General features: G+C 39.7%; 1 protein-coding gene and 1 pseudogene across 1 annotated transcript in view; one reads left to right on the top strand and one right to left on the bottom strand.

The window, feature by feature from the left end:
* Positions 1 to 22757, bottom strand: part of ITSN2 (intersectin 2) — a 137708-nt gene that overhangs the window by 112730 nt on the left and 2221 nt on the right. The window lies entirely within an intron of this gene.
* Positions 20734 to 21288, top strand: LOC102845755 (annotated as a pseudogene).

Raw genomic sequence — 22757 nt, 5'->3', positions numbered from 1 at the left:
TAAAACAAGTCACAGTGCACATTTTAATGAGGTATTTCATATGTGAATTAACACAAAAATTATAGGTCTATCGTAACCATGTTGCTTCCCTGGGCGCTGCTTGTGGATCCTTTAAAAGGTATCACAATGTCAATCTTTTCTCCATCTATCATGATATTGCTTTCAGACAGTGTAGCTGTAAGGATTTTTATTTGCTTTATGAGAAGGTAAGTTGTTTTTTTTTCCTTTTTAAATTATTTTACTTTGTAGAAAAGTTGCAAAACTTATACAGCAAATTCTCCTATACACCCTTCTACATACGGTATAACATCAATGCTGACATCTTACATTAAACAATGGTAAAATACCTCCTTCAACATCAGTGGCTGATGAGCCCCAACAAAACTGGACTCTTGGGGCAGTAGTGACTGTCAAAGTCTCTAGACTTGTATTGTACTACAATCATCTGACATTTGAATAATGCGGGTTAAGGGTACCAACCTCCTTTGAAGTAAAGAAAAAAATCTTATGTTGAATTTATACTTGACCCTTCAAAAATACAACTTTGAACTGCACAGGTCCACTTTACCCCTGGATTGTTTTCTCTACTGCTTTTTCTATAAGCTCACATTTTGCAAGTATTTTCTTAAAATGCTGCCTGTGAAGTGGACAATAATCATCTTGCTGTGAGCAGTTTGTTTCGCTGATAAATTATATTTAGAGGAAAACTATTCATTGGCTAAAATGATGGCTAGAATCACATGGCCTTTTAAGTACACACTCACATTTTGGGCTGCCTGCAACAGGAGAGAGGGGGAATGAACAGTACAGGTCAAATCTACAGTGTTTCAAGGCTCAAGTGTACTGTGAGATTGCCAAATGGAGCAACTGGCAGAGAAGCAGTCGCTGCCTGGAGTACCACCCGGGGTCTAGAACTAGTAGGGTCCCTCACACTGCTACCAACAGCTTACTACTGAACTCTTATTAAAACTCAATGGTAGAGCACAACTAAGGTATTTCTACATAAATAGTAGTAGAAGTTGTTTGCCATCAAGCCAGAACTAACCCATAGCTGAATCTCCAGCAGGTTTGCAGAGACTATAAATGGCATGTCTATCCTTCTCCTGCTGAGCAGTTGGTGGGTTCAAACTGTATCTCTTTGAGATTTCAGTGCATTTCTTTACCAATAAGCCACCAGAGCTCCATCATACATACTAGTATATGGGCTAAATATCTCTAAGTACAGAGCTAGTAAGGAACAACTATGTAAACTTCTGAATTACAACCAAACACCCTGAGAGAATGAGCTGCTGGTTCTAGGGCCATAAGAACATAGCTTAAAAAAATAAGAAATGAAATTTTTATTTTATACTTGTTTACTTAGAAAGTTCATCAATATTTTTCACACCAGATTTTTCCCATTTCCTTTACCCACCCCTTCCATCACCCATCAAATTATGCAACCCTATAATTAACACTCCCCCTCCCCCACCTTTCCCCCATCTTTGTTACCCTTTCCCCCCACCCCATCCTCATACATGAAGAACATAGCTTTGAAGGATGTCAAAGACAACAGGCACAACACAGACCACAAAGACAACGGTCTATACGCTCCTCTGGAGAGTCGTGATTGGAGTTGTAGAAGTTTGCAAGCAGTTATCTAAGGTGCAACTACTACTGGTTGCTCTCTCTTTGGAACAAAAATGAGTAAAAGCCAACAAAGTGGACAGAACAATTAGTCCTTAGGACTAATGGACCCTTGAGTCCTGAAGAACTAGATATTGCCTGTCTACCTCTGCTGACCAGTCAACAGGGATCATCATACAGAGTAGAGGTTGTGGAGAAGTATGGAACAAAGCTCAAAACCCCAAGAATGGCCAAGGTTACTTGTTCAACAGAGTCTGGTAGAGTCTCCAAGAATACAGTCCTTAGTCATCTTTTGAACTCAAAATTGATCCCTATGGCTCAACTTGCAGTCAAATGACAAACAGTCCTATAGAGTAAACAGTAACATCAAGGAAGCATTCACACCATAGAATGATCAACTGTACAAAGGAGTAAGGGATGTGAGAGTCACAGGGAGGAAAGAGGATGAGTATAGTCACACTGTGAGTACTGTACTTAATGCAGTAATACAGAATGTGTAGGAATGGTTGAATGAAAAATCAAAGAGCTTTGGTGGCCTAGTGGCAAGAAACTATGCTGCAATCCCGAAGGCACACGTTCAACGTCACCAGCTGCTTAGCAGGGATCAGCAATCTCTCTTCTTGTGCCTTTGAAAACCTGCCAGAGGGTCAGCTATGAGTTGGTTCCAACTCTAAGGTACACACCAACAACACTCGAATCACAATGAAAACAAGAAAGAAATGAAATAGTTGCAATAAGAAGGCCAAAAGACTGTCTAGGAAGCCATGGTGGTAGAATTCACAGGGAACTGCACTGCTGACCCAAAGGCTGGGCCTCTCTGATAGTGTGAATCCACCAGCAGCTCCAAGAGAAGGATGGACAGTCTCCAGTGCAATCTACTGCCCTGGAAACCCACTGGAGGGTCCACTATGAGTCAGTTTCACTCAATAGCAAAACATTTATTTGGAGTTTTTTGTGTTTTGGGGTAGTTTATATTTTTTAGATTCTCCTAATATTCAAACCTCGAGTAGCGATAATCAAGGATGCTTTAGGCAGAATGTTAAATTATCCAGGAGGTATCAAAAGAAGATGGAAGGAATACACGGAGTCATTATATCCAAAGGAATTGGCAGATACAGAAGAATTTCATGAAATAACATTTGAGCAAGAGCCTATGGTGATGAAGGCAGAAGTTCAAGCTGCTTTGAAGGAAATAGCAAAAAATAAGGCCCCAGGAAGAGATGGTATACCAATTGACATATTTCAGCTAACAGATGCTGCCCTGGATGTGCTCACCAAGTTGTGCCAAGAAATCTAGAGAACCACCACTTGGCCAACTGACTGAAGAGATCTATATTTGTCCCCATCCCAAAGAAGGGTGACCCAACAGTGTGTGGGAACTACAGAACAATCTCATTGATTTCACATGCAAGCAAGATCCTACTGAAGATTATCCAAAAATGACTGGAACAGCACATCAGCAGAGAACTGCCAGAAGTCCAGGCTGGGTTTAGAAGGGGTCGTGGTACTAGGGATATTGTAGCTGATGTCAGATGGATCTTAGCTGAAAGCAGGGAATACCAGAAGAATGTCTGTGTTTCATTGATTATACAAAGGCGTTTGACTGCATGGATCATAACAAACTGTGGCTGACAGAATGGGAATCCCAGAACATTTAATCGTGCTAATGCGAAACCTATACTTGGACCAAGAGGCAGTCCTCAGAACAGAGCAGGGTAACACTGCATGGTTCAGAATTGGTAAGGGTGCAAGCCAGGGATGTGTCCTATCTCCCTATCAATCTGTATGCAGAGCAGATTATGCGAGAGGCTGGGCTCTATGAGGAGAAGTGTGGCATCAAGATTGGTGAAAGATCTACTAACAATCTGCGTTATGCAGATGACAGAACCCTGCTTGCTGAAACTTAGGGGGACCTCATGCACTTGCTGGAGAGGGTCAAGGATTGCAGCCTTCAGTATGGACTGAGGCTCAATGTCAAGAAGACAAAGATTCTCACCACTGAACCAATTGGCAGCATCAGGATGGATGGCGAAGAGACTGAGATTGTTCACAGCTTCAGTTTGCTCAGCTCCACAGTCAACACTCTTGGCACCAGCAGCCAGGAAATCAAAAAACATATTGCGATGATAAAGTCTGCTGTTACCGACCTCTCTGAAGTACTCAAAAGCAACAGTGTGTCTCTGGAACTAAGTTGTGTCTGATACAGGCCATGGTCTTTGCAATCACTTGTTATGCATCAGAGAGTTGGACAATGACAAGGGAGGATAGAAAAGAGAATTGATGCCTTTGAACTGTGGTGCTGGAGAAGAGTATTGAATGTACCATGGACTGCCAAGAAAACAAAAAGATTCATCCTGGGGAGGGTTAAACCAGGCTACTCCTTGGAGGCAAGGATTCTGGGGCTTCGTCTGACATACTTTGGACACTTTGTAAGGAGAGACATCATGCTTGGGAGGGTGGAGGGACAGCGCAGGAGGGGAAGACCCTCTATGAGGTGGATTGATTCAGTGACTGGGGTAATTGGGATGGGTGTGTCAGAGGCAGTGTGATTGGCACAGGATAGAGCAGGGTTTAGGGCTGTTATAAGTCGCAAGTGACTCGACGGCACATAACAACAAAAACAACAATATTATCATGTCAGGACAAGTCACACTAAATTCCATCACTAAGAAAGTGGGATCTGGTCATTTATATTTATGTTTATCAAACCAAATGGTGCATTCAAGAGCACAATCGTCTATTTCTGTCTATCTCATCTCAGCCTCACATGAAAAAAGGGCCAGCTATGAGGGGGAACTTTATTCCTGTTCCTGTCAAAAATGGAGCTTCTGGGTCAGTGAAGTCTTCAGTTCAACTGTTTCCCTAAATGCCTGGGCCTGGTTCACTTCATGGGTCAGATCAGCAGAAAACCAAGAGTTTCCTCTGATCACACATGGTCACGCACAGGAAAGAATACAGATTTTTTGGGGGCTCTTGCCAAAGGCCTGTTTGGTTTACTACTTGGAAAACTACTGACAGGTTGCTTTAATGACTTGATATTTGGTATTACAAATGGAAAACAAATTTTGTCAGGGTCACAAAGCCCAGCCTCCAGTTTCTTTTGTTTTTAGCAACTACCCCTGCCAATCTCCTCTTCAAGGAAACTGCCCAGGTGAAGCTCTCCTAAACTGCTGGAGTCATTACATTTAAGTAGCCATTGAGTATGCACTTTCACAAGCAAATACATCCACTTGTCTGTCAGTTTGCTGTACTGTGGTGGCTCATGTATTGCTGTGACTTGACAGCACTGAACCAAAAAAAAAAATAAAAAATGAGTAAGCCACCTGCCATTACATGGCTCTGACCACCATTGAGTCACCATCCCCCCAAAGTTTACTATAAACTATCAGAGACATCACTCCAGCTCTGAACTTCCCATGGATATCACCTCCAAATGTCACCTTCACTTTGGTCCTCAGTAATGGATTCATGCAATTCGACTCAGCTGGTGATGTAGGCAAACAAGGCAAGCTGCATAATAAGAGCTAGATGTAATTATTCAAACTGAAGTGAGAACTCTAGGGCTTGCCAGCCACCTATAAGGAAGGTCTTTTGAGAGGCACATTCCCTTCTGATGTAAGTCCTACTTGGGGGGATTCCAACAATTCATCTGTAAACAAGATTTCCTTCCAAGTATATAGCACATGTGCCCTTGAAACTGTACTTGAAACTATGGTGGAAGCTAGGCTTTAACTAACTTGCCTCCCCCCCAGGAACACAATAATATGCAACTAACCCACCCACTGCCGTCAAGCTGATTCTACCTCAAGGCTGTAAATCTAACAAGAGGTTGCCTATGGTTTTATCCCCCAGAACAGCAGGTGGACTTGAATCACTGTCCTTTGGCTAGCACTCCAATATATAATGCACTATGTCACCAAACTAAAAAACCCTCACTGTTGTTAAGTCAGTGTGGACACACAGTAACCATCCATCACATTCTCAAGGCCTGCTGTTGGTGGATTTGAATTGCTAGATAGATGTTTGGTCTTTGAGTCAGCAAAGCTCCTTAACAAGTTCCTCAGGCATGGTCAAAAAGACCTTCCAGTATTTAAGGAAAATTTCATTGGCCCTAGAAGGCACTCAGGTCAACACCAAGTTTGGCAGGGGTTGTTATACAATTACTCTCGATTTCCTTGATTTTTCTTGATTTCCAAGATGCACTACTTTTGGATCAGGAGCACAATATCCTACAGACTATGTGACCAGATCTCACATCAGGCCAGGAAGGAAAGGAAACGCTAGCTGGCTTTCTAAGGTGCACAGTGATGATTAATGAGATCTCGAAGAGCAGAGGTGAGAATATTTCAGGATGAGATGAACCCGCTGGTTAGGGTCATTAAGGATGGCTTTAATTAAATGCTACAGGCAACTATCAGACAGATTTGGCCCCGGCCCCTGCTGGTCAGATTAATCACAGTGGCAGAGAAATCTGTCAGATTCCTACAGTCTAGGAAGAAAAGATAAGGGGTGATGGGGACAATTCCCCACAGCCATTCAAGTTTCTGTACATCTTCTAAGTCAAAGTAAGAAAGATTTTACTTTGCACTTTTTTTTAGGTTTTTTAAATTATTAATTTCAATGAACATTTACAGAGATTATGGATTTCCATTCATTCATTCATTGTTGCACTTTTATACTTTGCACTCTTTACTCAAAGGTGTTGGTACAGCAAACAGAAGTTTCTTAAACCTGAGGTTCTTCTGCTATGACACAAAAACAGAGTGTGCAGCCTCCACCTACCGCCATCTCCACTGTCCCCACAGGGCTGTAGGCAAATGCATGTAAACAGACACTTTTGCTACCTGTTACATCATGGGTAATATTGATGTGGGTCTTTACTATAGTCTAAGTCCCTTCACAGCTCTTGATGCCTGCTACTAGATCCTTTAATAGATTCACTGTGTTAAAGTCTGCCTGAAAGCTCTAATATCTGGTTCATTTCTAAGATTGGGTCCATGAGAATTTTTTTGGCTTCTGATGTGTTTGCACTCTCCTGCTTTATTGTTAAGACTCATAATTTTGTGAATACCAAATATTATGCTGATCAGTGAAGGCTGAGATTAATACAATTTATGCCCGGAAATGGGCACACCTCTTCTGTCAGGCCATTAGTGGAGGATGTTGAGTCACTCAGTTTACTTTAGCTGGGGCTGGGTTTTATTGCTGAATTCTTTTATTAGGGATACCTATTGGGGGTGTAGTCTAGAGGGAGTTGTGCGAACCCAAGGGCACTCTCCTCCCAGGAAATACGCTGCTTTGGATGGAGGGTCAGTTACAAGCCAGCTCTGAGCTGAGCCAGGACTTCATGCTATGGTGGTGTGGTGGTTAAGGTGCTTAAGTGCTAACCAAAAGGTTGGCAATTCAAACCCATCAGCTGCTTCACGGAAGAAAAACACGGCAGTCTACATCTACAAAGATTTATAGCTTTCAAATTCTATAGAGCTGTTTGACTCTGCATTTCAGGGTTGCTATAGAAATAAAAATCAGTGCAATTGGCAGTGAGTTAGGGGTTTTTTTAACTGTATTTTTTTTAGTTTGCTTTTCTTTTTTACTTTTTCTTGTGCTCTGAATGAAAGTTTACAGAGAAAACTGGTTCTCCATTTAACTGTTTCTACATATTTTGTTCCATGACATTAATTACAATTCCCATACTGTAACAGCATGCTTCCGACTTTTTTCCTTGTGATTCTCTAGTTCATTCTTTGCTATCCCTTTCTATCTTCTCAGCTTCATCCTTGACCAAATACTGCTCTTTAGGTCTTATACGGTTGACTGTTCTAAGAACTGGAGTACCTTGTGTTACTGTCATAAGCCTATTATTTAGGTCTTTTCACTTGCTTCCTGTGCATGTGAAAGCTGAACAATGACCAGGAATAAAAAAAGTGGTATCTTTGAATTGTGGTGGTGGAGAAGAGCACTGAAGATCCCACAGACCGCCAAAAGAACAAACAAGTCAGTCTGGGAGCAGGTACAGTCAGAATGTTCCACAGAGGCAACGAAGCTTCATCACACATACTCTGGGCATGCTGTCAGAAGGTGTCAATCCTTGGGGAAAAGTTCTCATTCTGGGAAAAGGTTGAGGGTCAGAGAATGAGAGAAGACCCTCAACAAGATGGACTGACACAAATGACTGCAGCAAAGGGCCTAAGCATATCAAGATGGTGAGGATGGTGCAGTAGAGGGCCCGGTTCAGATCTACTGTTCTTGGGTGGCTCTGAGTGGGCATGATGGAACATAACAACAACAACAACTGTTTAGTTGAAAGGTGAGCCACAAGGGACAGTTTAGTTCCAGGGCTGAAGGATCAGGGCCAGAGTCCAACAAGTTCTGACACTCTCTGTTTAGTGAGCTTAAACCTGTGATGATTTTGAGTTTTGTGTTGGTTCCGACCCTGCGGTACACATCACCACCACAAGAGTTAGGGACAGCAGCATTACGCTTTCAAAGTGACAGCTAGCGGAAAAGAGACTTAAATAATAAAGTCTTTGGAAAAAATAAAGTCTTTGATTATCAGAGGCGTTAAAGCAAGAAATGTCTACTAAATCTGAAAATATCTGAGGTAAGCTATGAAAAAAAAAATAAGCAGATAGACAAAAGAATTCTTTCATGATCCTCTCCATTTAAATGATCTGAAAATGTGACCCAATCACTCAACTTCCCACAACTCCCAAATACATCTCCATTCTTTTCCTTTCTTTACATAAACAAACAGAAGCAGTGGCAGTTCTGTTTTTATCTGTGAATGAACCAGTTAAACGACTGACTTAACACACCTCACCCTCTATTCCTGACCTATGGTGTACGGAGTTCTAAGAATGACGAATGTGAAAGTCCTTTTAAAAGTACACAATAAATTCCTGGGAAAACTTGACTTGCCAGTGCCTTAGACCAAAGGTTTGCAACTCTATGTTGTAAGAATCACAAGGGAAGCTTTTAAAATTTGAGAGAGATCCTAGCCCAACCCAACGCAATCAAGTTAAATTCTTTGGGGATGAAGCACAAGTTTCATAATAACACAAAAGCTCTCCAGGTGATTCCAATATGCAGCCAAGGCTAAAAACCTTCCTCCACAAACCAGTGTTACAGATTGCTTCCTCTCTGTCCTTCCCCAGAACATTCTAGTCATTCAGTCAACTCACACTAAAGGAAGTCCAAATGGTGCTATCTACAGTAAATCATGTGATCCAGTATATCCTACAAATTGTCTTTTCTCCAAAAGAGGATCTATTCCACTACTGTCAAGTCAATTTCAATACATAGCAAATCTACAGGACAGCATAGAACCCCCCCACCCTACCCCCAGGTTTCCACGGCGGCATTTGTTTTTAAATTTAAATATTTAGTTCTTTTTTTTGGTCTTTTTAAAGTTTTATATTGGTTTGTATACAAAATTCATTTCATTCATTTATGTTGTGTTTCACACATTCCTTCATTCACACTGTGTTGCATATGATATTACCATATACTGTGTTTTATAAAATTAATCCCCACTGATCTACGCCTACTATCACCCCATCTTTTCAAATCCCCACTAGATCGTTTCTAATTGCTTCACTTCTCCCCCAAACTCTGTAATTTCCCCCCTCCTTATGCTGCCCCACTGTCCCACTCCTTTGGACTTCTATTACACATCTTACTCATTACCATTCTATTTTATAATAATGGTTTTATGCAGTATTTGTCCTTAAGATACTGATTTAGTTCACTGAGTATAATACTCTCTAGCCTCTCCCACATTATATAGTTGGGTTTTCCCCCAAATCATTGCTCCTGAGTTCTGCATAGTACTCCCTAGTGTGAATGTATCACAATTTTACTGTCCATTCATGTGTTGATGGGCCTCTGGGCTATTTCCATTTTCTTCCTAGTGTGAATAACACTGCTATGAACATGCTGTTGTTGTTGTTAAGTGCCGTCGAGTCGCAGGCGACTCAGAGCGACCCTATGAAGGAGAGTCCTCGATGCTTAGGTGCCTTTCATCCTCTCTCCAGGTTCATAAGGTTTCCGGAGGCAAGCTATTATGGAAGTGGATGCCACTCCTCCTTCCAAGGATATGAACATAGGTATACAAATTTCCATTTGTCCGTTCTATTTTCCTTGGGTTATATTCCTAGCACTGGAATAGCCGGAGCATAAGAATATTTATGTTCAGCTTTCTGAGGAAACCCAAGGCAGTAAATTTTTATGGAAGCAGAATGCCGTATCTTTCTCTCATGTACCAACTACTGGGGTTGAGAACTAAGCATTTAACCACTGTCATCAGGGCTCCTTAATGAAACTACATAGACCTTTCAACTCTAGTGTACTCAAAGGTGAATGAATTGCATCATAGACCCATTTTTTCCTCAAATAAATAAAGAACTTTTTAAAACCTCTTTTATCTCACAGGGAGCTCAGGTAATGTACGAAGGTGCACTGCTAACTCAAGGTGGTGCCTCTCTGGCAGTTTGAATCCCACTCCAAGGGAGAAAGATGAGCCATCTCCTTCCATGAGATTTACAGCCCCTGAAAACACACTGGTGGGTCAGCTATGAGGCGGTTCTGACTAGACTGCAATGTGTGAGTGAGTTATTGTACATACATTTCCTTCAAAAGTCTTACTTTCTGTTTCAGAGAAACAACCTTATAATTTATTTAAAGTCTAACAAGATTAAGCCATAGTAACAACACAGTAATAGTTAGTAGAAGCAATAACTATTATTTACTATAATTACTTTGGATCTGGGACCATACTAAGTATTAATAGCATCACAACATTGCATTTTTACTCTGTGGGCTAGGTGTTACATATTCAATAATACGAGGTGGGGGTGAGGGATATCTAGGCATCAATAACCTAGATTAAGATCACACAGCAATTATAATTTCTATTTATAATCTTATCTCAAGTTTAATGTTGTTCCATAGTTTATGTTCTAAATTACTGTACCACATTGTCTCTTTGATTACTCTGACATATATTTTAGTTTATCAGTATTTTTAAAATTTTATACTAGTTTACTTACAAAATTTGAATATGTTGTTTTTGAAATCAGATTCTTTCAATTTCCCTCACTCCCCTGCCCATCAAATTGTACAGCCCCGTGATTAATCCTCCCTCTCCCTGCACATCCTCATTCAGTACTATTTTTTTTCTCTTATCCAGTACTATTTTTTAAGACTTAAAAATGCTAAGCAATAAAACATAAAGGAGATGCATCTATACTGATATTCTGAATATAAAAATACAGATCTCTTAAAGAAGTCAAATTTTCCCTTTGAATAAATAATGTACTGTGAAAAGTTCCTGAAACATTGATCATACAACAAACTTCATGAGAAGAAAAATATAAACTGTGCTATTAACATAATGCTATCTCCAGAAAGGAAATGCTTAAGAATTTATTATGCACACTTCCTTCCATCTCACCCTGCATTCCTTTCCTGGATGGCCACTCACATCATTCTCCTCTCACTACAAATGTTGTCTATCAAGGTCCACAGGAGGTGTCACCTCCTCAGAAGTTGTGCCTGATACCTCCAAGTCAAATAACGGGCTTCTTTTTCTAGATCTGTCAGATTAATTCATGCTTTAGCTCAAGAGTTTGTAGAGAGGTACTGGCATTGTGTGCAGTCATATGTCCCTTCAGACTGTGTGTCCCTTAAGACAAGAACTTTACGGTATCCCCAGAATCAGCAGAGTCCCCAGTACTGAGCAAACACTTAAAAATTACTGACAAATAAATATGTCAGTGAATAAGAGAAAAAAGAGAGACTTGATAAAAAAAAGCACTTAAGAATCTTTTTATTGTCTGTCTCACATAGTTACCCCAGCTTTCTAAGGAGATCTTTTATAACCCCACAAATCCAACATGCTAATAAACACACGTAACTACTGATTACATTTCTGTGTATTCCATTTCTACCAATAAGAAGCCAAGCATGTATAGGTATTTAAACTCATATAAATATGTGCTTCCTAGAAGAAAACAAATCTGCCTTAGTTGTTGCCAGGAATGCCTAACAATGAAAAGCTGGTACTATCAATCTAAATATCTGGAAAGATTGAAACCAGTTTCTTTTAGCCTTAAATGATTGGCTAAAAAGAAAATCTAAAAATGCCCTCTCTTAAACAGATGCTTTAAGATTAAGGTTAAAAATAAAGTAACAGTTGTACTGAAGAAATTAGAATCTAAAATAGCTAAACTTACATACTTTCTAAATAAAGAAATACCACTTACATAGTAAAGAAAAAAAAGCTTGGTTTATCAGTTATTATAAACTGATAATCATGTCAAGTTATGTGTGTAAAGGAAGGAAAGGGTGTGGCTATAGAACTCATTTCCTTTTGTATGACAAGGTTGAAATGATACCAATAAGAGAGTAACAACAGTGAGTGACAACTAAGAATGACAAGGATAGAAGAAACTTTCAGTTATTAAGCCTGTGTAACATGCCAGGGACTTTAAATGTAGCGATTTAGAGATTCCTAGCACTGTGCCATAAATTAGGTACAATTATTTTCCCTAGTTTATGGACAAGTAAGCCAGAATTCACAATGGTAGAAGAATTTGCTGAGGCTCACACAGTTCTTAAAGGGCAGGGCTGAGATGAGAATTCAGGTGCCCTGATTCTAGAACTTGCATGCTGAACTCTTTACATCCAAAAAGATGATGCAAAGATTGCTGCTGCTGTTGTTGTTGACCGTATGTGCCGCTGAGCTGCCTGTGACTCACAGCCACCTTTGAACCCTGTTCTTTACTGACCCAATCTAACTGTCTCGGACACTCCTGCCCTTATTACCCCAGTCACTGTGTCAATCCATCTCATCCAGGGTCTTCCTCTCCTGCGCTGTCCTTCCACCCTACCAAGCATGATGTCCTTTTCCAAGGACTGGTCCTTCCTGGCATGTGATAATATAATGTTGTGTTATTATGTGCAGTTGTGTCATTTGAATAATGAAAAAAATGTCAATTTCATCTGTTCCTGTTTGGTGCTATAGCGTTAATTCCAATTCATAACAACTCTGCGTACATCAGAAGAAAATAATGCCCAGACTTGGGACATCTTCAAACCATTGGTACACCTGATCCCACTGCTGCAGTCACTGTGTCAATCCACCTGGTTGAAGAACTTCCTCTTTTTAGTTGGTGCTCCACTTGGCAAAGCATGATGTCAAAGGACTTGTCTTTCTGGTACCATGCCCAAAGCATGTGAAATGAGGTCTCATCATCCTTGCCTCCAAAGAGCATCCTCGCTGTATTTCCTCCATGATACGTCTGCTTGCTTTTTTAAGCAATCAGTGGTATAGTTCAATATTCTTTACCAAAACCACAACTCAAAGGTGTCAATTCTTCTTCATTCTTCTTTATTTACTGTTCAACTTCCATAAGCATGTGAAGTAACTGAAAATAGTATGGCTCGAGTTGAGTACATCTCAGTCTTCAGAGCGACATCCTTGTTCTTCGCATGTTAAAGAAGTCCTATGTGCCAAATTTTCCAGTTCTTTAATTTCTGACCATTAGACTGAAAAAAAAAAACCCACCCCAATAGTTAGCATTTCATGAAATTGACTACAAGCTAGGCACTTTCCATAATGATGGGTTAAGTCTGAGGCTGGCCTGGAGGCTCCTGTTCAGTGGTTCCACTCTACAAGTTGGTTTCTCACCTCTTGATGGGGGTCACATAAGGTAAGTTCTGGTTTTTGTTTGGTTTGTGTTACTGGGGTTTTTCCCCTCCACAAGCAGCTATCAGCTGGCTAGACTTTTGCCCGTTTTAGCCAGCAAGGACCCAAGGGTAGAGGGTCTACTGGGTTTATCATAGTCAACAGCATTTGCTGGGTGTGTCTTTAAAATTCCGTAGTTAGGGGGTGAGTCTGAGGCTGACCTGGAGGCCCCTGTACAGAGGTTCCACTCTCGAAGTTGGTTTCTCACATCTTGATGAGGGTCACGTCGGAAAGTTTTGGTTTGGTCTGTGTTACTGGTTTTATCACATTTATTAATATTAGGATGAACATTCTTTAAGTGGCACAGCAGTTGTTTGTCTATTTGCTGTACTGAATAACTTGGAGTTGCTGTGATGCGGAACACTGTGCCATACCTGTGTCAAATATTCATAATGGTTGTCCATCATGGACAGAGTTTGGAACAGCTTCCAGATTAATTCAGGTTTGGAAGCAGAAGTGACATCACTTCCTAAACCAGATGCCCCTGGAAACTCTATAAACTCCATAAACATAAAGAAATTATGGTAAGTATAGAACAGAGTTCAGGTCTTTTGTTCACAGGGTCATTATTTGACTTGATGACACTTAACCACTGCAAGTGAGACTAGTGTTAAATTTTGGAGAAACATTCTTCTACTTTGTATATCACTCTTTGTCAATTTGTTGTATAGAGGTAATCTGGGTTTGCTGTGATGTTGAACCTTGTTCCAGTGGGGTATCAAATGCCATATGATTTCCCAATGTGGACAGTGTTAGGTGGAGCTCCCAGCTGTAAAACAGGTTTGGAAGCAGAAGTGGTATCCACTTTCTAAACAACATGCCTCTGGAAACTCTTATGAACTTCAAGAAACAACAACAGCTATACAAAGGCATTAGGTTTTTTGTTCATAGAGTTGCTATGAGTCGTGCTCAATTCAATGGTAATCAACAACAGGTACTTTTCTAGAAACTTATTGTTTCAAGTAATACTCAAAAGAATTCTATGAAGTTGTTATTGTTGTTGTTATTATTATTATTATCATCATCATCACAATTTTCAAGAGGAGGAAACAGGTACAGAGAGATTAAGTAAGTAGCCCAAGAGAACCCAGTTGGTAAATGTTGAAGGCAGGATTAGAATTATGCATAGGTTCATCTTAGGAGCCTTAAACTTAGCCATGAGGAAACAAAACTACACATACACTGTCAAGTGATAAATGTCATGGATTGAAAATTTTGTTAAAAGGATGGAATGCAATACCCTCAATCTCTTCAGAGCCCTGATGTTAAGGCAAGTGTTCCTGGGGCAGCCCCTTTCATATCACAAAAGATAAAGGGGGAGAAAGCAAGGCAAAAGAAGAACCTCAGTATTACCAAGATAAAAGAGCTGGGAGCTGGGCTCATCTTTTGTAACCAGTGCCACATGCTGGGAAACTTCCTGACACAGGAGAACACCAAGGTATATGGCGACTGCCAAAGAACATCGGCCTCAGATGCTGAAGGAAACCAGGACTTTCTCCAGAATCAACAGTTAAGGCGTTCCCTGGAGCCAGCATCCTAAACCAGCCTCCTAAACTGTACCAGAAAACACCTCTGTAAGAGTAATCAACTTCAATAGGAAGTGCTTGACATGCATATTAAAAGAAAAAGTACTTCAACCTAGCACTGTACATAAAATTTAACTCTAAATGGAGCTAAACTAAATAGATGTTTTAAAACATGGACAGAACTAAAAAATAAAAACTTAGAAATTATCTATCAAAATTTAAAACTTATGCGGAATTAAATATACTGATTTTTTACTGAGAGTAAATACTTGCAAAGTATATGGGTTACAAGACATGTCTTTAGCAAATATGAAGAACTGCTTAACTGAATAATAAGAACAAAGCTCCTCCCCTCAAAATGGACAAACACATTAAAAACATAATTGTTAACTGCTGTTGCTGTGTGCTGTCAAGTTGGAACCAAGCCACAGCTGACCCTCCAGTAAGTTTTCAGAGGAAGTCAATCACATGGGAGGAAACTGCTCATCCTTCTTCCACAGAGCAGCTGGTGCTCTGCCTTTGGTATTGCAATGCAGCTTCTTACCACTTGGCCACTAGAGCAACCCTAAACTCTGTTAACTAAGCATGTGGGGGGGAAATGTTCAATAAAACTGATCATCAGAAAAATACAAATTAAAACCGCAATGAGATAATGTATTGGAATGTCTGAAATAAAAACAATTGCCAATGCCAACTGCTGGCAAGGATGCTGAGTAACTGAAACTCTCATATATCACTGGTAGAAAAGCAAAATGATACAGCCACTTCCGGAGATGAGTCTAGCAGCTTAAGGAAGTTAAATAAGCATTTACCATTTAACATGGTAATAGCACTCTTCAATATTACCCAAGAGAAATCAAGGCATATTTCCATACTTAAAACATGACCCCTGATATATATTAAGGCAGTTTCAGTCATGAACAACAAAACCTGGAAACAACCCAAAATGTCTTCAGAGAGTGAGAAAACAAACTGTAAAACACATTTAAACAACTATTGGTAAAGTAATAAAAGAGAAGACACACATGCAGCAATCTGACTGAAGTCTTTTGCCAAGTGAATAAAACCAAAACCAAAAGGCTACATATTAAATAATTCACTGCTGTATACAACATTTTAGCAAAGGATAAATTACAGGGTCAGAAACCAGTGGTTGTCAAGAACTAATGCCATGTAATGGGGTACAAAGGAGCGCTCTTACATAGGTGATGGAAATGTTGATCTTGATTTGCATGACTGCAAACATCTGTCACATCAAAATATATGCTCAGAAAGGGTGAATGTGCCTCTATAAAGCTAGCCTCAAAACTATACAAACAGGGATTAATACGCATCTGTCACATAAAAAGTGCTGGATAAATTAGTTTCTTTACTTAATCTAATCCCAAGGAAAACAAAATTAAAGTCAAAGCACTCAAATCCTCCTCAGGTCCATCTCCTAATAAAAATGAGGCTTGTAAAGTCATAAAATTTAAGATTATTTAGAAGGAGATCAGGAAGATGAGCAGCTATAATACCATAGTGTCAAACTGTCCATCTTTCTCCCATGGAGCCTATGGAGTGTGACATTTTTTTTAAATTTGTAAATCTAGCTTTATTTTTTTTATTATTAATTTCAATGAACATTTACAGAGATTGTGGATTTCCATTCATTGTTGCACTTTTCTCCCCGCCCACCCCACCCCCACCCCCAGTTCGCTCTTCTTTAAAAGCAAAACTCCTTCATTGGTATAGGAGTGTGACTTTTAACGTAGTCACAGAATTCTCTGGACCTCCTACTAGAGCTCCTTCTTATATATTTCTATCTTCTAATACTCAAGGTCCTTCCTTACCTTTCCTTGCCTATGGGTCTTCAAAGTGATAGTTAAGGAAAAGGTGTACTGATCAGTTCCGAAAAACTCCAGAACAACCTCAAACCTGACATATTTTACTCATTCAACAGTCATTTATGGGACATAAGCCTGTGCTGGGCACTTCTTGTTAGGTACTGTCTATGTTGCTATGGGCTCTAGGGACACAAAAAGGAAACCTTTAAAGGAAATAAAAGCTTTTCTAATATTTAAAGGGCTCCAGAGAACACCACTGGCCTAGTGGCAAGAAGCTGTGCTGTAATCCATGGCACATGGTTCGAGTCCACTAGCTGCTCTATAGGAGAAGATGGATGGGCAATCTACTCCTGTGCAATTAACTGCCTCTGAAAACCCACCAGGGGGTCAGGGGTCAGGTATGGGCCCATTCCAACAGCAACAAAACAACCTGTAAAGTGAATCAGATACAATATAATAACTAAAAAGTATCCTAATTAATATCTACAAAATGTCGTTGTTATGTGTCATCAAGTTAAACAACACATAGCTGACCTTCTAGCAGGTTTTCAGGCTATAAACTGCACTGGAGGAAACGGCTCATCTACCTCCTATGGAGCAGCTAGTGGATTTAAACAGCTTTCAGGCTGACAGCACAGTTCCTTATTACTGTGCTACCAGGGCACCCTCCTCTAGAGAATGATAAAGTTTAAAATCATGACTCCTGAAACTATTTTTAAGTAGAGTTCAAATAATCACAAACTTGTTATGTGCCGTTGAGTTGCATGGAACTCATAGCAATCCTATGTAAAACAGCTCTGAACCCTACTCTATCCTGTGCCAACCTTACTGTCTCTGACACATCTACCCCTAATTACCACAGAGGCTGAATCAGTTCATCTCCTCCAGGGACTTCCTCTCTTATGCTGTCCTTCCACCCTCCCAAGCATGATATTCCTCTCCAAGAACTGGTCACTCCTTACAACATGCCCAAAATATGCTAGATGGGCCGCTTTCAGAATCCTTGCCTCCAAGGAGTAGCCCGGTTTCACCTCCAGGCCGAACCTATTTGTTCTCCATGGTATATTCAATTTCCTTCTCCAGCACCACAGCTCAAAGGCTTCTACTACTATAATCCTTTGTCCAGCTTTCTGATGCATAGCAAGTAACTGCAAAGACCACGCCTGGACCAAGCATACCTTAGTCTCCATATTGACAACATTACTCTGGAGAGGTCCCGGACAGCAGACTTTCCCCATGCAATTCGCCTTTTGATTTCCTGGCTGCTGGAGCCAAACGTGTTGACTGTGGAGCCAAGCAAACTAAAGCTGTTTACAATCTCAATCTGTTCACCATCCATCACGATGTTGTCTATTGGCCCAGTGGTGAGAATCTCTGTTTTTTTGATATTCAGCTTCAATCCATATTAAAGGCTGTAGCCTTTGACCTTCTGCAGCAAATGCTTCTTCAGGTCCTCCTCAGTTTCAGCGAGAAGGGTTGTGTCATCAACAAGTTGTTGATGGTGGAACCAAGCAAACTGAAGTTGTTAACAATCTCAATCTCTGCATTGTCTATCATGATGCTGCCAATTGGTTCAGTGGTGAGAATCTTAGTTTTCTTTATGTTGATCTTCAATTCATTACTAAGGCTGCAGTCCTTGACCTTTTGCAGCAAGTGCTTCGGATCCTCCTGTTTCAGCAAATAAATGTGTACACTTCAAATAAATTGGCCTTACTAAAATATAAACTACTTGTGCCAAAAATACTGCAGAAAAAGTTAAGCAGAAATACAAAAACTGGAAGTATAATTAGAAAAGCTAATTTTAAAATAGTTAATAGGGTCTGGTTTTCTTTTTTCAGTGTCTACTACTGTGAATATACCCTAAGGAAACCAGACTAAGATGCAAACAGATCTATGCACTCTCATGTCTACTGCTGCATTACTCACAATAGCAAAGAGATGGAAGCAGCTCAGGTTCCCATAAACAAACTGGATAGAAAAACTGGTACATCACACAATGGACTATTACTCGGCACTGAAAAACAATGAACTTGTAAAACACTTCACACATACAAGGTGTGGAAGACATGCTGAATGAAATAGTGTCACAAAAAAGATAAATACTACATAAGATCACTGTTATAAAAATATGATGGACACAAGAAAGGAGAGAGCAGGAAAAGAATGGATTGATAATGAACATTAGACTAAAATAAGAGATTGAAAGGACCATCTGAAAGGAATGGATGACCAGATAGTATATATATGACAATTAACAATCTGGAACAGAACATACATACATACATACATACATACATTACCAAGTGAACTGGGGAGGTGGGGGAGGAAAATATGTATTGATGAATGAATTAAAACCCACTCTTTCTGCAAACTTTCATTAAAATCACCATGGAAGGTAGGGGAAAGGTATTTCTTATGACTGTTATCTTTTCTCCATAGATATTCAATCTGTATGCTGAGAGGCTGGGCTTTGTGAAGAAGAATGTGGCATCAGGATATCAGAGCAAGACTCACCAATAATCTGTTTATGCAGATGACAAATCTTGCTTGCCGAAAGTGATGAGGACTTAAAACATTTGCTGCAAAAAATTAGACTGTAGCCTTCAATAAGGATTATACCTCAACATCAAAATATTAAAAATCCTCACCACTGGGCCAATAGGGGAAAAGAATTTAAATTTTCAAAGATTTTTTCTTACTGGAATCCATAATCAATGTCCTTGGTACCTGCAGTCAAGAAATCCAAAGACACGCTGCATTGGGAAAACCTAAGTATTAAGAAGCTCTCCAAAGTGCTAAAGAGCAATGATGTCAGTTTAAAGACCAAAGTTCTCCTGATCCAAGCCATAGTCTTTTCAATACTTGGCATGCATCTGAAAGTCAGACAATGACTAAGGATGACCAAGGACAATGGTGTTGAAGAAGACTGCATGTACCATCAATTGTCAAAAGAACAAATGAAAATCTTGGAGAAAATGAAACTATGGTGCTCCTCAGAAGCAAGTATGGTGAAGCTTCTTCCCACATACTCTGGGCATATTGTTAGGAGGGACTAGACCTTGAAAAAGGACTTCATGACTGGAAAGGTAGAGAATCAGTGTAAGAAAGGAAGATCTTCAACAAGATGAACTGACACAGTGATTTTAATAATGGGCTCAAGTATGTCGGAGTTGGTGAAGATGGCACAGGATAGGGCAGGCATCAGATCTGTTGTCCATAGAGTCGCTATGTGTTGTAGTCAACTTGATAGCACGTAACCAGTTAGAATTATCCTTTTTCCCCTTTGTACCTCTTCTTACCTCAGACTAAGGAACTCGAGATACATTTACTGATGGCCAAAGAAGTAAGTGAAAAAGACAAACAAGCACACTGTTGTTGCTGTTGTTAGGTGCCGTCAAATCAGTGGCAATAAGGAGAGAAATGTGAAAAGCCTTCTCAGAGATCACTGGACTCGGGAAGCGGGGAAGAGGGAGAGTCAGAAATTATCCCCAGGTTTTCATGCAAGACAATTATGGTTTGAATAATGAAAGCATTTTTCTGTAAAGAGGATTATATTTGAACATAACCTTTTCTGTAGGCAGCAATCAATGTAATGCAACTCATTACGTTTTTAAACATATTGCAATGTAAACCACTTATTAGTGTCTCAGAATATAGAACATTCTCAACAATTGGTAGTTGTTATGATTGCTTGTTGTCTTAGAACTAATGGGAAACTCTAAAACTCAACTAAAATATTGGTCCTAGTAGAGCCATACTTTCTGGGATCAGCTTTTCAAACATTTAACACCGAGTGTGCGATACAAAAATCTCTATGGTGGTAATGACTAATACCAAAGACAACCAAATTTTATTATTTTTATGTGTTGTTGATTGCCATCGAGTTGAGCACAACTCAGAGCGATCATATGAACAAAAAGCCTGAAGCCTTTCTATAACTATTGTCATTTCTCCAAGTTCATAGAGTTTCCAGAGGCATGTGGTTTAGAAGTGGATGCCATTCCTTCCAATGTACGAACTTACTTTTAAAAATAATAATGAATGTGCTTGCTCCCAGGTCCAAGATGGTAGACGAAGCCCCCAGCAGGTGATGTCAGAGAACCCTGTCCTGAAGACTAACGCTGGACCCTGAGATCGTGAGTTATGGGTGCAGCGACTAAAGGAGGAATACCAGTCCCTTATACAGTATGTGGAGAACAAGAATGTGGACAATGATTGGTTCTGACTAGAGTCCAACAAAGAAGGGACTCGGTGGTTTGGAAAATGCTGGTACATCCATGACCTCCTCAAATATGAGTCTGACATCGAGTTTGATATTCCTGTCACATATCCCACTACTGCTCCAGAAATTGCAGTCTCTGAACTGGATGGAAAGACAGCAAAGATATATAGGGGTGGGAAAATATGCCTGACTGATCACTTCAAGCCTTTATGGGCCAGGAATGCACCAAAGTTTGGACTAGCTCATCTCATGGCTCTTGGGCTAGGTCCATGGCTGGCAGTAGAAATCCCAAATCTGATTCAGAAAGGTGTGATCCAGCACAAAGAGAAATGCAATAAATGAAGGATCAAATCACTGAGGAAGAACTGAGGGGCCTTTGATAAATAAGGTTTCTTACTCATCTAACTGCTTCCTCTTTCCCCTTCCATTCCTACTCGAAATTGCAGCAGGCAATGCTGGGGGAAACCAAAATGGCATTGCTACTGAGTTTCTAAGTTAGGCTGCAGAAGAGAATGGAAAAGACTTGGACCTTCAAAAACCAAGAGGCAATTATAAGCCCCTCCCCAGATGGAGCTATGTAAGATCCTGGGGTAACTGAAATTGGGGACACGACTTTTTTGGTTTCTGGAGATAACCATCAGTAAAAGCTGTTTTCTCTGGAAAAAAAAATAATGAATGCTTTACATCAAGAATGGATTTTCTCAGAAATCAGTGTATAAAATGTCATTCCTCTTAGGCAATGATCCTAATCCTACTCTTGGAGGGTTGGGGTTGTTTTTTTTTCTTCTGTGGGTGTTTTTTTATTTTTTCATTGGTGTGGATGACAGTGTAGTTCAATTTGTTAAGAATCGGAATACAATTTCAAACTATCATAAGTAAAAACTGAAGAGTTACCTAAGTTATCTAACTAGGCTAATTATATAATTATATCATATAACGATCCTCTGAGCTATTTATCTATTTGATAATATTAAAGATATACGTTTTTCTGGTGGCCTACTGGCAAGAAGCTGCACTGCAATCCCAGAGGAGTACAGCTAGAATCCACCAGATGCTCTGCTGGAGAAGGAGGGACAATCTCCTTCTCCAGTGAGATCTGATTTGATGACAGTATACACACACACACACACTCTAAAATTTAAAAAAATTTTAAAATACACATTTTTCTTTAGGTTGTAATGACAAGAGATATTAACTAACTGAAGATAATAAGTTACAAAAAATCAAACTAAAAATCTGGAGTGAATTCTCGTCAAAGAGAAAGATTCTTAAGTAACAATTTAAAAATTTAAAAAAGAAACTACAGAAAACAGAATATGTGTATGTTATCTTGTACACAGGCAACATTTATTGTGACACACATTACTCTTAGGAGGAATGAATAACAATTTAAGTGTTGCTTATGACTTCTTTATTTCTGCCTGCAACTGTTTACTTGTGGGGACTTGAAAATAAATGTCTAAGCTATTATAAAAATACAGTAACACAGCAATTTCTCAAGTAGTCAGGTGAAAACCAGAAAGAGTTAATTTTGTTTAGAAACCTGTTTAACATGTTGGTTGAATAATTAACTACGCATTGAATATATAACCCTTTGTATGAGTCATACAAATCCTCAAACATAGAAAAAAGTACATTACTACTACAAGAATTATTACTCTGATTCTCAACTTATGCATATAATTTATTGGAGGTGGAGAATCAGTACTTTTAATTATGGCATCAAGTCATCTTTATTTTATTAATTTCAATGAACATTTACAAAGATTTTGGATTTCCATTCATTCATTGTTGCACTTTTCTCCCTGCCC

The sequence above is a fragment of the Elephantulus edwardii genome, unplaced genomic scaffold, assembly GCF_000299155.1.
Source record: "Elephantulus edwardii isolate Elephantulus edwardi_28Jun2011 unplaced genomic scaffold, EleEdw1.0 scaffold00009, whole genome shotgun sequence".
Taxonomy (NCBI): Eukaryota; Metazoa; Chordata; class Mammalia; order Macroscelidea; family Macroscelididae; genus Elephantulus; species Elephantulus edwardii.
This window is presented reverse-complemented; position numbering and strand designations above follow the sequence as displayed.